Source organism: Cavia porcellus, unplaced genomic scaffold (assembly GCF_034190915.1).
Source record: "Cavia porcellus strain 051 isolate PalLab524CR breed Dunkin Hartley unplaced genomic scaffold, mCavPor4.1 scaffold_30, whole genome shotgun sequence".
NCBI lineage: Eukaryota > Metazoa > Chordata > Mammalia > Rodentia > Caviidae > Cavia > Cavia porcellus.
In genome coordinates, this window is record NW_026947513.1 from 34,759,801 (window position 1) to 34,773,349 (window position 13,549).

Consider the following 13,549-nt stretch of genomic DNA (forward strand, 5'->3'; position numbering starts at 1 on the left):
AATTTCCTTTGAGGATTTGGAAGATTTCAGAAGTCATAACTAACAAATAAGCAGTTTGTTTCATAATTGGGAAGTTAAATTTGAGTTCCAAGACAGGAATATTTTTATAATCATTTAACTAGATTGGTGTAAAACTTTAGGGAAACTATTTGACCTATGCTTGAATTTATCTCATCTCTAAGCTCTTCACTAACTTAAGGTATTTTGTGATATAAAAAAATGATCCTTTATTATTACTTGGTTAGCTATGCTTTAAAAATGCCTTTTATAACGAAAACATGACAAATATGCAATCTGATAACCAACACCAGTTGTATCCATTGTTCTGCTAGGAGTTATGGCAGGTAAAGAATTGGTAGATATTCTTAAAAATTGTTACTGAAATTTACAATTGAGGCTGTTTGGTAATAACGTTGTGTTTTCTGAACTAAAAACTCAATCTTTTCTCACCCAGTGAACTCTAATTAGAGAGAAGTACTACTTTTGTCAAAGAGATAGCAAAGCTGTAACAACAATTGAATCGCCATCCCCTGCTACAATTCCTACTGACACGCTTATGGCAGATGTGACAAATTTTGAAAAGGTCTGTGTAACTATCAGCCATGTGCTCTACTCTCCAGACAATTCAAAGAAAAGAAAATAGAAGCTATGCTTTTTGTTTGATGGTGGAATGAAAAACATGATGATACTGAAAAACAGGATAGTATTAAGATATTATTACAAAGGAGAGGTGGATAAAAGCATTTGTAAAGTATCTGAAAATTGAAAGACCAGTTGTTTGATAAGTGAGGTAATTTATGATCTTAAAACCTTTTTTTTTTTTTTTTTTTTTTTTGCTTTTGCAACTTGAATGGAATGAATATTCTCATATTGGGAAACTACTGCTTTACAATGCCCTAAATAACCTTTAAATAATGCCAATACAATTTCAGGAATAAGTAAGATGAACTGGATTTTGTTTTAATATTCTGAAATCAATGTTTTGTTTTCATTTTTATAATTTAGATACCACACATGAAGATGAGATAGTTATACTAAACTCTAGCAACCAACTCTTTTTGCAGAATAATGCCTATCTTAGTTTTTACTTTTCTGTATTTCTTCTAAATGGATTTATAGTAAAGGAGGTTATTTGGGGGGGTATGATGGTTAATTTTGAGTGTTAACTGGAGATGCTGTGAAATACCTACATATCTGGTTTAGCATTGTTTCTGGCTGCACTTGTTAGGATGCTTTTGGAATTGAGTAGCAAAATTTTTTCCAGCTGCAGTAATATCACCCAAATCCTGCAAGGGCCTGAGAAAACCACCATGGCAATGGAAGCTTGTGTCTACTCCCATGATGGCTATTGAATTGGAGCCTTGATTTTCTAATTCTTTCTCCTGACTCTCAATTCTTCCATCCTTTTCACTGATTCTAACATTCTCTGGTGTTTGAGCTACACTCCTGGCTTCTTTGGGTATCCAAGTTGTAAGTGTAGACCTCGGGGCTCCATTGCTTCCCTCGTCATGCAAATGAGTTAATGCTAATAGTTCTCATTTTCAGCCTCATATGCACTTATGCAGAAATATTTGTTATATTTCTCTGGAGAGCAGAATCTCTGACTGACACAGGTAATACAATTTTTTAAAAAGTCTACCAAAATGTCAGGGAAGGAAAAGCAAAGACAGAGCTAAGGTGAAACCAGTTCGTAGGCTTGTGAGCACCAGTGGACATTTGCTTATCTTCGTGATCTTGTGAGGAAAAGAGTGGCCTTCTCCTGCTTCTGTGACTCATTTCTTTTCTAACTTAAAGCTCCACACTTACACCTACTTGGGGTTTCCACACTCATCTGTTCATTAGCCTCCCTTAATCCCTTTTCTGAAGTTTTGCCCCTGCAGTAATAGTTACTGTTTATTAGGGTTACAAATGTCTTCCTTCAGTCTAAAGTTAAATGGTGAACATTTTTGTTTCAGAATAATAGGTGATCTGCAGAATTTCATTTATGCCAACACTGATTCAAGTAGCTTTCTGCTTCATGTTTTCTATAAGTCAGAGTAATTTATCTTATAAATACACCTTGATAGCCTTCTGAAAAAGCAGTCAAGTATAAAAATATTCTAAAAATCTCTAATGTTGAGTCTTTCTCTTCAGAATTCTTGTGGCTACAATTATGTATCACAAAGTAAGCATGAAGTGCTATACTTGTATGACTATTTCAAAAGTTTACATATATAACAAATTGTGTATGATCAAGTTTCCAATGCAGAAATCAATAATGTTTCTGCACATCATTAATGAATTCACTGTGAAAGAATTTAGGCACTTAATACAGTACACAATCATGAAAAAGGTACTTAGGAACTAATGGAAACAAGGAAATGAAAGACCTGTTGAAGAAAACCAACATTACTTTGAAAAAGGAGATAGAAGAAGGCGTTAGGAAAGAGTAAATTTACACCTTGTTTCTTGTTATGCAGAAGAAAATTGTATACTCAGAATGTTCAAACTTCAAAATTAATATACAGATTTCATGTGATCTCAATCAAAATACTGACAGCCTTCCTCACAGAAATAGAAAACACAATCTTAAACTTCATGTGGAAACAGAAGAGCCCAGAATAGACACAGAATCCTGGGCAAAAAGAACAAAGCAGAAGATATCGCAGTCCTGGACTTAAAGTTGTACTAGGAAGCTACTGTGAGAAAAACAGCAGACAAACAAACACCAGACATCAAACAGAATAAAGAACAGCTATCAGCTCTTTGAAAAAAAGAACAGAAATATGCAATAGAGGAAAGACAGTCTTTTCATACATGGGGCTGGGAAAATTACTCACATGCACAAGAATAAATCTAGCCTGATATTGCTCACTAGTTTTAAGCTAAAGTAAAAATGGGGCATAAACGTAAATGTCAAACAAAACATGTAATCTTCTGGAGGATTAAATAGGTAAAACTGTTCAAGGTATAGGCGAAGGCAATAACTTTCTGAAGGAAAAATATATGCCCTAATGACACAAGAAATAATAGCAAAAATCAAATGGGATCACAGCAATTAAGAAAGTTTCTGCACAACAAAAGAAACAATCAACCAAATGAAGAGACAAATTACAGAATGGGAAAAATTGCAGCTATTTGTTGGACAGAGGACTAATATTCACAACATAAAGAAACTAAAAAAAAAATTCTCTCAAAATCAAACATCTAATTAAGAAATGACAAATGAAATTTAAAAAAAGAAAGGAAGGAAGAAAAAATTCAATGTTTTGGGCTGTTAGAGAAATGTAAATGAAAATACTATTTTACTCTAGAAAAAAATGTAAATGAAATTTTATATTTTACTCTAGAAAAATGTTAACAAAATAATATTTTATTCTAGAAAAATAACTATCTTAAAGAAATTACACAATAGCAAGTGCTGGTGAGAATGTGGAGAAAATGGTACCCTTCCTCATTTTTGGTGGGAATTTAAACTATTTCAAACTCAGACATTACGAAGATTCTTCCAAAGCTAAAAGTAGAAATTTCTTTTGATCTACCTATTCCCCTTTTGGTAACTTTCCAGAGTTAAATACATCATACTAAAGTGAAACATGTAGAAATATACTTTCAGCAGTGTAATTAGTAATATATTTTGCTAAATCTTGGAAGAAACCTATATGTTCATCAACAGATGAATGAATAAGAAACGTGGCATTTGCAAAAATGGAGTAATATTTTGACCTAATGATTTTATGAATTTGAATTATTTGTAGGAAAATAAATGTGCCTTCAGCTCATAATGTTAACTTAAATAAATCAGACAATCTTAAATATCACATGGCTTCTCTTATATGAGAAATCCAAAATATAAATGAAAAGCAAAACAAATTATTGATAATAGGAAGTAAAGAGAGAAACCTTTATGAAAAGGGGCTGAGGGATTTAGGGCAGGGCTAGGATGTGAAGAAGAAGGAGATTAAAAAAAAAAAGAACTAAGATGTATTATACACTTGTACAAACTCACCACGAGGAAAGTGAAAATTATGAACTAGAAACATGCTAATAATAAAAAAATTAAAATTAAAAGTTAAAAACAAAACCAACAGCAAGTCCATGTAGGAATTCAAAGTGCCTTAGGAAAATACCTTTGATTGTTCTTGTTAGAAATCTGTATCATCTATCTATTTCCGAAGTGGGAAGTGTAGCAATAAAGATCTACCTTTATGGGAATCAGAGGTGATTGTACTGTTATCACTCTGGCATAAGAAGAAAGATATCACACAAGTGTACAGCAGTGTCCACAGGTGTGAGCATATAAGTCCCTAATCAAAGTTCTCCATGAGGTCAACATTGAACCTCAGCACTAAATTTGATTCAGGTCTCATCTAATTCAAATTGTGAGCAAAATTTGTAAAGAATTAAGTTCATGGCTGAGCTGCCACTACTCTGAAAGTACAATGTTTACATTTAGAGAAAAGAACTGTGTCTATTGATGAGTTAACCATCAATAAATTCAAAGCAATCCCATACCATAAATGGAAGTACCAGTGAATATATTAGATTCTGGAGGTCACAGGACAAATATCCCCCAATGGTGTCATGAATCACAGAGACAGTTTACCACTGCCCAGTAGAGGAAGGAGAATTTAAAGAATTAAGACTCAAAAGATACACCCACCAGAGGCTACAGAAAGTTTCTGCTTAGTTTGAAAAATGATGGTTTTCTACTGCAAGTTATAGGAAAGAAATTTCCACAGATCTATTTTAATAGGCTTGGACAAAACATTAAGATGCTCCGTATAAAATTCTTAAGAAATTTAATGACACAGAGCAAAGTATGTGGGCACAAATGTCAAAAAGAAATAATATAATAAAATGAATAACAAGTTATAGATACAAATCATATGAGAAACACAGTTCCAAAAGAAGTCTGTTTGGTGTTGAGTACCTAAAACTAAACAAGCACATAGAGTATTAGCCAATATTCTGTTTCTGGAACAAAAATCCAAAAACAACAATTTAAAGGAGAGAAGCTATTGTGGCAACACTGTCAGAGGGTACGGTCCACAGTTGATCAACTCCGAAGCAGAAATGGCCTGACTTAGGAAAGCTGATCCACAAAACTAAAATGACACATGAGAATAGGACTGTCATCTAAGACCATTTTATGTGTGATTTGAGCAAGATATTATGCCAATTCTTTTCTGTTTTGTAGTTATACTACATAAACTATGAAACTATGCATCAAATAAATAATGCAAGGGCCTTAGAACTGAAGCAGATATACAATCTAAAGGAAAAAACAATATTTAAGTAGGATCCCTCTGAGAAGAATAGATAACATCAAGTAACTGACTCTAGGTCAAGTATTAATAAGCAATTCTTTATTTTTTTAACTCTGCCATGTTTGTACTCTGATACTGAAAATATTCATCGGATTAATGTACACGAGTAACTATCCTACATCTACCATATAGATGAAAATCCCAAGGCCAACAGAGGGTAGATCATCAGCCAAAGATTAGCAAAAAGCAAACATGAAACTCAAAATCATCAAAATCATCAAAATATTAATAGAATGTCTTCATGTCACAGTATGAATAGTACATTCAACTGAATTATGTGAGAGAAGCTTAGTCTTGCCAATTATTATAAGTGAATCAAAGAAAATGAATAAAACAAGAATGATTCTCCTTAACCATGTGTTCATGGAAATTTCACTTTTCTACCTGTCTTTCAGATGGCTAAAGTAATTCAGTTATTAAGACTAGCGCATCCTGAAAGACAAAAGACAAACTTAACGTTTAGATCATTTTTTTTTTCATGCCTAACTTGTAACTTAACAACCACTTCTGAGACAACAGTATTATAATACATTAACTAGTGTGGATTTCCTGTTACAGTTTTTTGAAATTATGTATCATTTTTATCTTTTGTTTTGTTTTTAAAATTAGAAAAAAGAAACTAATGGTGTCAGAGTTGGAAGTCAACTGCACGTTTAAGGGCTTTTCAGTTGCAAGTAATACAAACCAATCTAAAACATGACCTGAGACAGAACTATGTTCAAAAATTTTGGGAATTAATTTGAAGAGCAATTCAGAGAAATCAACACAAGATATTCCAGGCTACGGTCATAACTAGAAGTGCTACTCTGGGCAGTGCTGTATCTCTTTGCTGCTTTACATCTTCTTGGTAACTCTTTTCCTCATATTTTTTGTTGTTTTTTGTTTTTTTAAACATGGTTTCAGTGAGTCCTTAAAAGCTTTATACTCCGGAGGAAAGAGAATAGTTTCTCTGAGAGTTAGGAAACAAGGCTCAGCAGATGAATTCCAGCTGTTGTGGCTCAAGGTCTGAATACATCTTTGATTGATTATTTTCTGTAGTAGTGAGTACGACGGCTTCCCAGCATGAGTTCTGTGTAATAGCTGAAATGTGAATTGTAGCCCAAGGAGTCAGGTATTGAAAATCTGACTCCCAGTGCAGCAGTATTCAGAGAACAAGCCTGGAGAAGTGACTGGATCACGAGGTCAGTGACCTCATAAATGGATTAACTCACAGAGTTCATAACCAAATGGGTTCTAGGAAATTGGCCCTATTTGGAGAAAGTGGGACCCTGAAGATTTGTCTTGATAGCATACATCCTTTATGTCCTGTTACCAACCCCTTCCTCTCTCTCCTTCCTGCACCCTATGAGTTGAGAATTCTTCTTTTGCCATCCCCTTTCAGAGCGATGTTTTTGTCATGCAGCCAGTTAGTTGTGCACCAAAACTTTTGAGTCAAAGCAAACCTTTACCTCTTTCTGTTTTATATGTTGGATACTTTGTATCAGCCAAAATAAAAATGACTAATACATATGCTATGATCAAGCCTCAAGAAGCAGGAAAGTAATATCTATTAATAGAATCTGAAGAATAAAAATGTTAGCATAAAGAACAATAGCCACAGAATAATCTTTGCTTGCCAATATAAGTAATTACACATGTAATATATATATATATATATATATATATATATATATGCATGTTCTTATTGGCATAATTTTGGAAGTATTCATCAGTTCTAGTATAGCAATCTATGATCATAATTGACACCCACAGAGACCCTCCACACTGATATCAATCAACTATATTGAACACCAAATCAATACTATTATCTCTGGTTCATTCCCATTTATATTGAATATAGTTTCTTTTGATATTGTTATCTGTGCAAAATTTAATATTCACATACACTATAGCATTGTATGCGCAGTAGAATCTTTTTAGGTAAAAATTATAGAATATTTGCTTACAGCTTTTATATGTCAATGCAAATATCACCTGACTGAAAGGGACTTTGTGAGCTTCATTTTTGTGTCTCTCTTACCCAGGCAATAAGACTGAGGCACTTCCCTTTACCTTGTGTTATCAGGAGTACATCAGAGGGGGACACAGGGGAGTATTTTATGAATTTGTACTGTAGAACAGTAATGGTCCAATTAGTTTGCTCTTCTTAGTATACTTTAGTCATCTAACAATTACAGAACTCCTTTTTATAATTGTAGGGTTTCTAGGCAAGATAGCATCGTGATAAAATTTTCTTACCGATTTTTCTGTATCTAAGCCCTTCACTTCACAAAGTTGTACAACTTTCTATAACCCTAGACCACTGTTACAGGGCTTTGCTTTACCTTTGGCCAGGATGTTTTTTGTTTGTTTGTTTTTCTTTCTGATAATACCTCTTGATTTTTGCAATATTGCATTTTCATGGATTATACTTTTTAAGGAAAGAATATTCCTGATTTTGGAGGGAGGCGTCTGAGTTAATTTTATAGAATATTAATGTGTAGAGACAAGAAAATGTGTGCTTCTCTTGTTCTTGCAAGGCTTGACTTGACTGTTTATGGCATCTGTCCTTCCTGAGTTTTCCAAATCTCTGCCAATTCTCACTCTGAATTTTAGGATGGGGTATGGCATTTAGCTTTATAAAGTTAGAAGTAGATGATTCCCTCATCCCTGAATTTATAGATAACTGATAACAGCAGGAAAAGCAGGGATTTTGTTAAAATATCTTATAAAATTTCACAACACACACTCATTCATCCAGTATTCCAAACTTAAGTATGAGATCTGTTACATGAGGAGTCTCTAACAGTGTCTCCGAATAGGGCATGTGTGCTGAGGTGGTGGTTTTCTCAACACTGGTGACACAATCAAAACAAAGACTGTGGTCAGGGAAAGCAAAAGGCTGATTCAGAGGAACTCAGGATGAGATGGCAGCAACAGAGATGAAAGGAATAGTTTGGTGGCTGTTTTGTCTGATTGATTTTGCAGATCTGGAACTATTTGTCTGGGTTCTATTCTGAGGATGGCAGTGTGCATTGTGGCCATTGTGGGGGATTTCCTCCTGTCTTCTTTTTGAAATCCAATGTATTGTTCAGTTTTACTCCTGTAACTGATAACCTGAGCAACTATTTTGAAGATAACAATATGCTGAATAACAGCCATTCTTAAATTCCTCTCATCTTGTTTTGAAAATCTATATAGCATTGTTGTGTTGCTGTTGTTATTTTTTAGGGTTGTTTGCTTTTAATTATTCTGTATTTTTGTTTTTAAAATAAAATTAAAATGATCAAAAATAATTATTTTCCTTTGTTAAAAAAAAAAAAAAGGTTATGGGAACTATAGACCAGCTTCTGCAGTTATTTTTGATCAAGTATTTGTTTACTGAAACAAGCAAATATAATTTTCTCAGAAAGTAATGAAATGGAAAAAGTGTAAGTACTGCATGAAGCTACAGACTATCTGAAGATGTATCTTGAAGCTTAAAATTCACTAACTGGTTACATATCCATCACATGACAACATCCTGGGCTGCTACCCAGGATGGAGAATTCCTATTAGCCCTTTCCCACCCTGTTTGGTATGTTTCACATTTAATTGTCTTTCAAGGCAACATTATATGTAAACTATTGATTTTGTATCAAATCAATTATAACGATTATAAGCAACAGAAAATGACTTAATCAAAGCGAACTTATGGAAAATATATGAAAAAATATTTTTATACCAGAAATTTAACTCAGGATTTTGCACTGTCAGGCAGGTGTTTGTGCCACTGAGTTATATGCTGGGCCTACAATACCTTTTGAAAGAAAGAGAGCGTTACAAAAATTATAGAAGCTCAAGTCAATGGGAAATACGGAATCTAGAGCCCTGTTCTAGGTCCTCAGGTAATAAGCAATCTAGGTTAGTCGAGGAAGACAAACGATAATAGACTATTAAAGGATAATTAATAAAAATTGCTTACTATGTTAAGACTCAGTTATAGCAGACTGTGTGTTATTCTAAGTAAGCTATGAGGAATTGCTGAGTATGCAATCTGTTGTTGCATGCAGATTGCAGTAATGTCAGCAATGAATGACAGCTTGATAGGAAGGAGACAAACATTGACAAAAACAAAATTAAAGGCTTCTGTACATTTACCATTTTAGCATTGAGATAAAAGTTAAAATAGAGCTCAATAGATAAAATTTTAATCAGGTGGTGGTAATGAATCATAAGGAATCATCTTAAACATTCTGATTATTGAGTTCCTATTTTTTATGCTACCTCTTACAGAGATATTTAACAATAAATTATCTAGCTATAATTTAAAAAGTGGACGTATGTGCTAGCCGGTTTTTCACTGAGGGGACAGAATACCTAAGTATAACAATATAATGGAGGAAATTTTTATTTTGGCTTGGACTTTTGGAGGTTTCTGTCCTTGGGTGGTTGTGAGGTTGAGATGAGACAGAGTATCTTGACTCTAGGGTGTAGTTGAGAAAAACTTCTTACCTTAGAAACCCAGAATTAGAGAGAAAAGAAAGGAGTCTGAGAGACAGAAGCTGGAGACAAAAATATGCCTTTTAAACATAAAAAGGTAACTGAACTAACCTGCTTCATCCAATTAAATTTCTTGCTTCCTGCAATTAAACTCTACTGCCTAAGAAGACCACCGAGCTGTGAACTCATCGATGTGTTAATATAATAATGAAGTTGAGCTCTCATGAGCTCTCAGATATCTTCCCAAAACCCTCACTGCTAAAAACTGCTGCTGTAGGAACCAAATCCCTAACACAAGAGCCTTGGGGTAAATGTTAGAGCCACACCATAACAAAATGTAAACCTGAAATTATGCGAAATTTTTACATTAAATCTGCTTTCTGCTAATTTTTTTCTTAGGAATTTTATGCCCAATATTTGTATTTATTTTCTCCAGGCTTCTTCAGATGTGTAGAATAGAACTCAGTAATTGGTGAGATTACGCATAGATCATGAGATATCAGAGAAACCCCACATGCAGTGCTGCTAAGAAGTGTAACGTACATATTTAGTTAAGGTTTATACACATAAATACTTCGTGGAGCTATTTCTACAAAACTCTGCCAAAAAACTTAAATAATGTTCGCAGTTACATAAAAGCTAGAAGTTTCCGATATGTCGTGGACTAAAGCAAAGTGATTTAAGTATTATAATTGCACGAGGAAGTGACAATCCAAAGTCGTCTATAGAGACAGAAAAATGAGTAAAGAATGATCCTCTTTTAAAAAAAGAATATTTGCCAATGAGAGCTCACACAAATTCTTATCAGCAAAGCACATGGTGAAGTGGTAACAATCTTATCTTAATGTGACAAGTACTGATAAACGCTTCAAGGTCCAATACAGAGAGTATATAAAACAGTCCTTGACCAGCTGTATCCCTTCAGTAGGAAAGTAGATGTATCCCTACCCAAAACCATCATTTCTAAAATTATAAAAATTGAGATCTTTTTATTTTAGAAGTTGAAAAAATGACATTTAATATTTTGGATTACTTAGAGGTAATAGATATCTGTAATAAAGGTAAGTGAAAGCTAAACATTTAATATTTGTAAATATCAAGGGAAAACGTTCAACATGTTTTTGAAAGTGGGATATATAATGCAGAGTATTAAAAATTCAGTAGAAAATATAACAAATACATAGTTTATAAGATCTGACTGTGAAGGTTCAGGTATCCAAAGAATGTGATAAACATTGGAGACCTGTGTTCCTTAAAATAAACAGTTCCAGTTAGTCTGTGGACAGCACTGATTATACACAAGTATCTTTTTGTAAATCTATTGGAAGCATTATTGTATGGTTTACTTGCTACAATTCTGGAGGCATACCTCTGAAAAATAAAATCGAGGTAAAAGCCACTGTCAATGGAATTTTGTGTGCAGATATACGTTTAGCAAAATTGTTTTTGACACTTATTTGTAAATCTGTACACTTAATCAGCTAGGACAAAAAAATCAATAAAGGTAAAAATATGAACGCTTAGCACCCATTTTAAAATTTTTTTCCTGTTTCCTTATTTTTCACATGAATTGTTGATACAAAAATACAAAATTTTGTAAATGGGTTCCTCATATAAAGTTACTGAATAGTCTATATTTGTCATCTGCATATTGACTTTCCTTGTTTTATGCTTTTTATTTCAGAAATATTAGCTTTCCTCTATTTCTAGGAAATAATAATACCAAATAATAAGCATGATTGTCTTAAGAACTCAGATCCTTAGCCCAGAAAACATACACACAGAAGAAAGGAACAAGAGCCGTGAGCACAAAAGAGACAACAGTGCAGAAGACTCCAGAAATCTCTGAATTCTTTGTATGCCCGACTTTTAATAAAGTTTACTTATCACATAAAAATAAACCACATTTTCTTCCTGTATATCAATCTACATTTTTACTCTAAGATATACTTGCATAATAATTATGCTGATGTCAAATGAGTATGACAGTATATTCCACTTTGTGAAAGACAGTTTGACTTATTTGCTGTACTATGTATTTATTAAAAATATTTCCTCAGAAAAAAAGTGTCCTGGCTTAGACAGTAATATATGCAATCGCGTTCCACTACAATATTATATATATATATATATATATATATATATATATATATATATACCGTCATTATCACAATGGTTTGTTTGGCATTATAGTATATATCATTTGAAATACCTTCCTTGGAACATTAGACTGACCCTAAGTGTTCTCTGGATATTATACTTGAAAATAACTTTCATATTATTATGATATTACAAGTGTTTATCTTGGTTTACTGTGATAAAGCCTCTGTTTTCTAAAAGTGTTTTATACTGCATTTAACAAAATAATGATGGAATCAATGAAAAGTATAAATTTAATTAGCTCATACTGTAGGGTGCATTCAGGCAAATGCTTTTTTATTTGGCTGCTGTTTCATGAGTACATGCATAACCTTTCTTCTGCCTTTTTATCCATCATATATTGCCTTGGCTGTTTTTCTTTTTTAGTTGCAGGCCAATTACATCATGTCCAAGTGGTGTGTATCATTACACTGATATTCACTGCAGGATGAAGAGTAGAACACAGTGCCAGCAACTACTATCTTTTTCTTAGGTCAGTGTAAAGAAGCTGTTCACAGGAGTGTAGATTATCCTCATTGCATGTCTGGAAACACTCCATTTGATATAAGACCATCCACGAATTTGTCAGTAACAATAAATGCAAATTTCTGGCATTTATATAATAGGAAATGATAAAGCTAAATTGAGGGAAAATGTGCATAGACATGATGCATCAACAATATTTGTTTATGTGTTGAGTGACCTCTTTAAAAAAAATTAACTAGTGTTTGAATTTCAAAGTCTAAAAGCATTTGCTGTTTAAGTTAAATTTTTGCTCTAAACTTACCAATATCATGCAGGTCCTCTTTCAGCAGCTGCCACTTGTAAATGAATACAGGAGGGAAATATGGAGAAATAGTTTACATTTTAAGAAGTTACGTTTTAAGAAGGAGAATAGTTACCTTTTACTTACGAAAGGTACTTAGGATCTCACATTGCTGCGAAAGCAAAGGTTTTACTAAGAATGTTTGCTTATATCTGTATAGGAGACAGAAATGACTGGGGGTCGATCATTTTTAGTACATTTCTTCTTGTCTACTACACTGCACCGAAACATCAGGGTGAAGATCATCTCGACAGAGCCATGTATTTCTCTGCCCTTATCCTATGTTATTTTTGCTCTAATTGTAGACATACATTGAAACTTGATTGAATTGTTATCAGTATTCCCAATGAAGGTGCACTTACCTCACCATTCCAAAAGCGGAGGTAAAAATATAGCATATTTATTAATTTCTTCCACGTATACCACACATTTTGAAAATGTTTTGAAAAAATAATACAGATGACTATGTTTAATATATTGACTAAGAGAGTTCCATTACTGTGACAATACAAGGGTTAATCTACTTATGAGGGAGGAAAAGGTTTATTTTGGCACAGAGTTTAGAAATTTTTGTCCATTACCCACTGGCCTGTTAACTGACGGCCTATAGAGAGGTAGCACATTTATGACAAGAGGAAACTATTCACTGCATGTCAGTCAGTTTGGACAATAAGATGGGAAGGAGGTCTGGGATTCTAACATCCCCTTACAAGTCATGCCTCTGATGAATTAAAATCTTTCCCTTGGTTCTGTCTCCTAAAATTCCACAGCCTTTCAGTAGCACCAAGCTGAGAAGCAATTCTTTAACGCATGG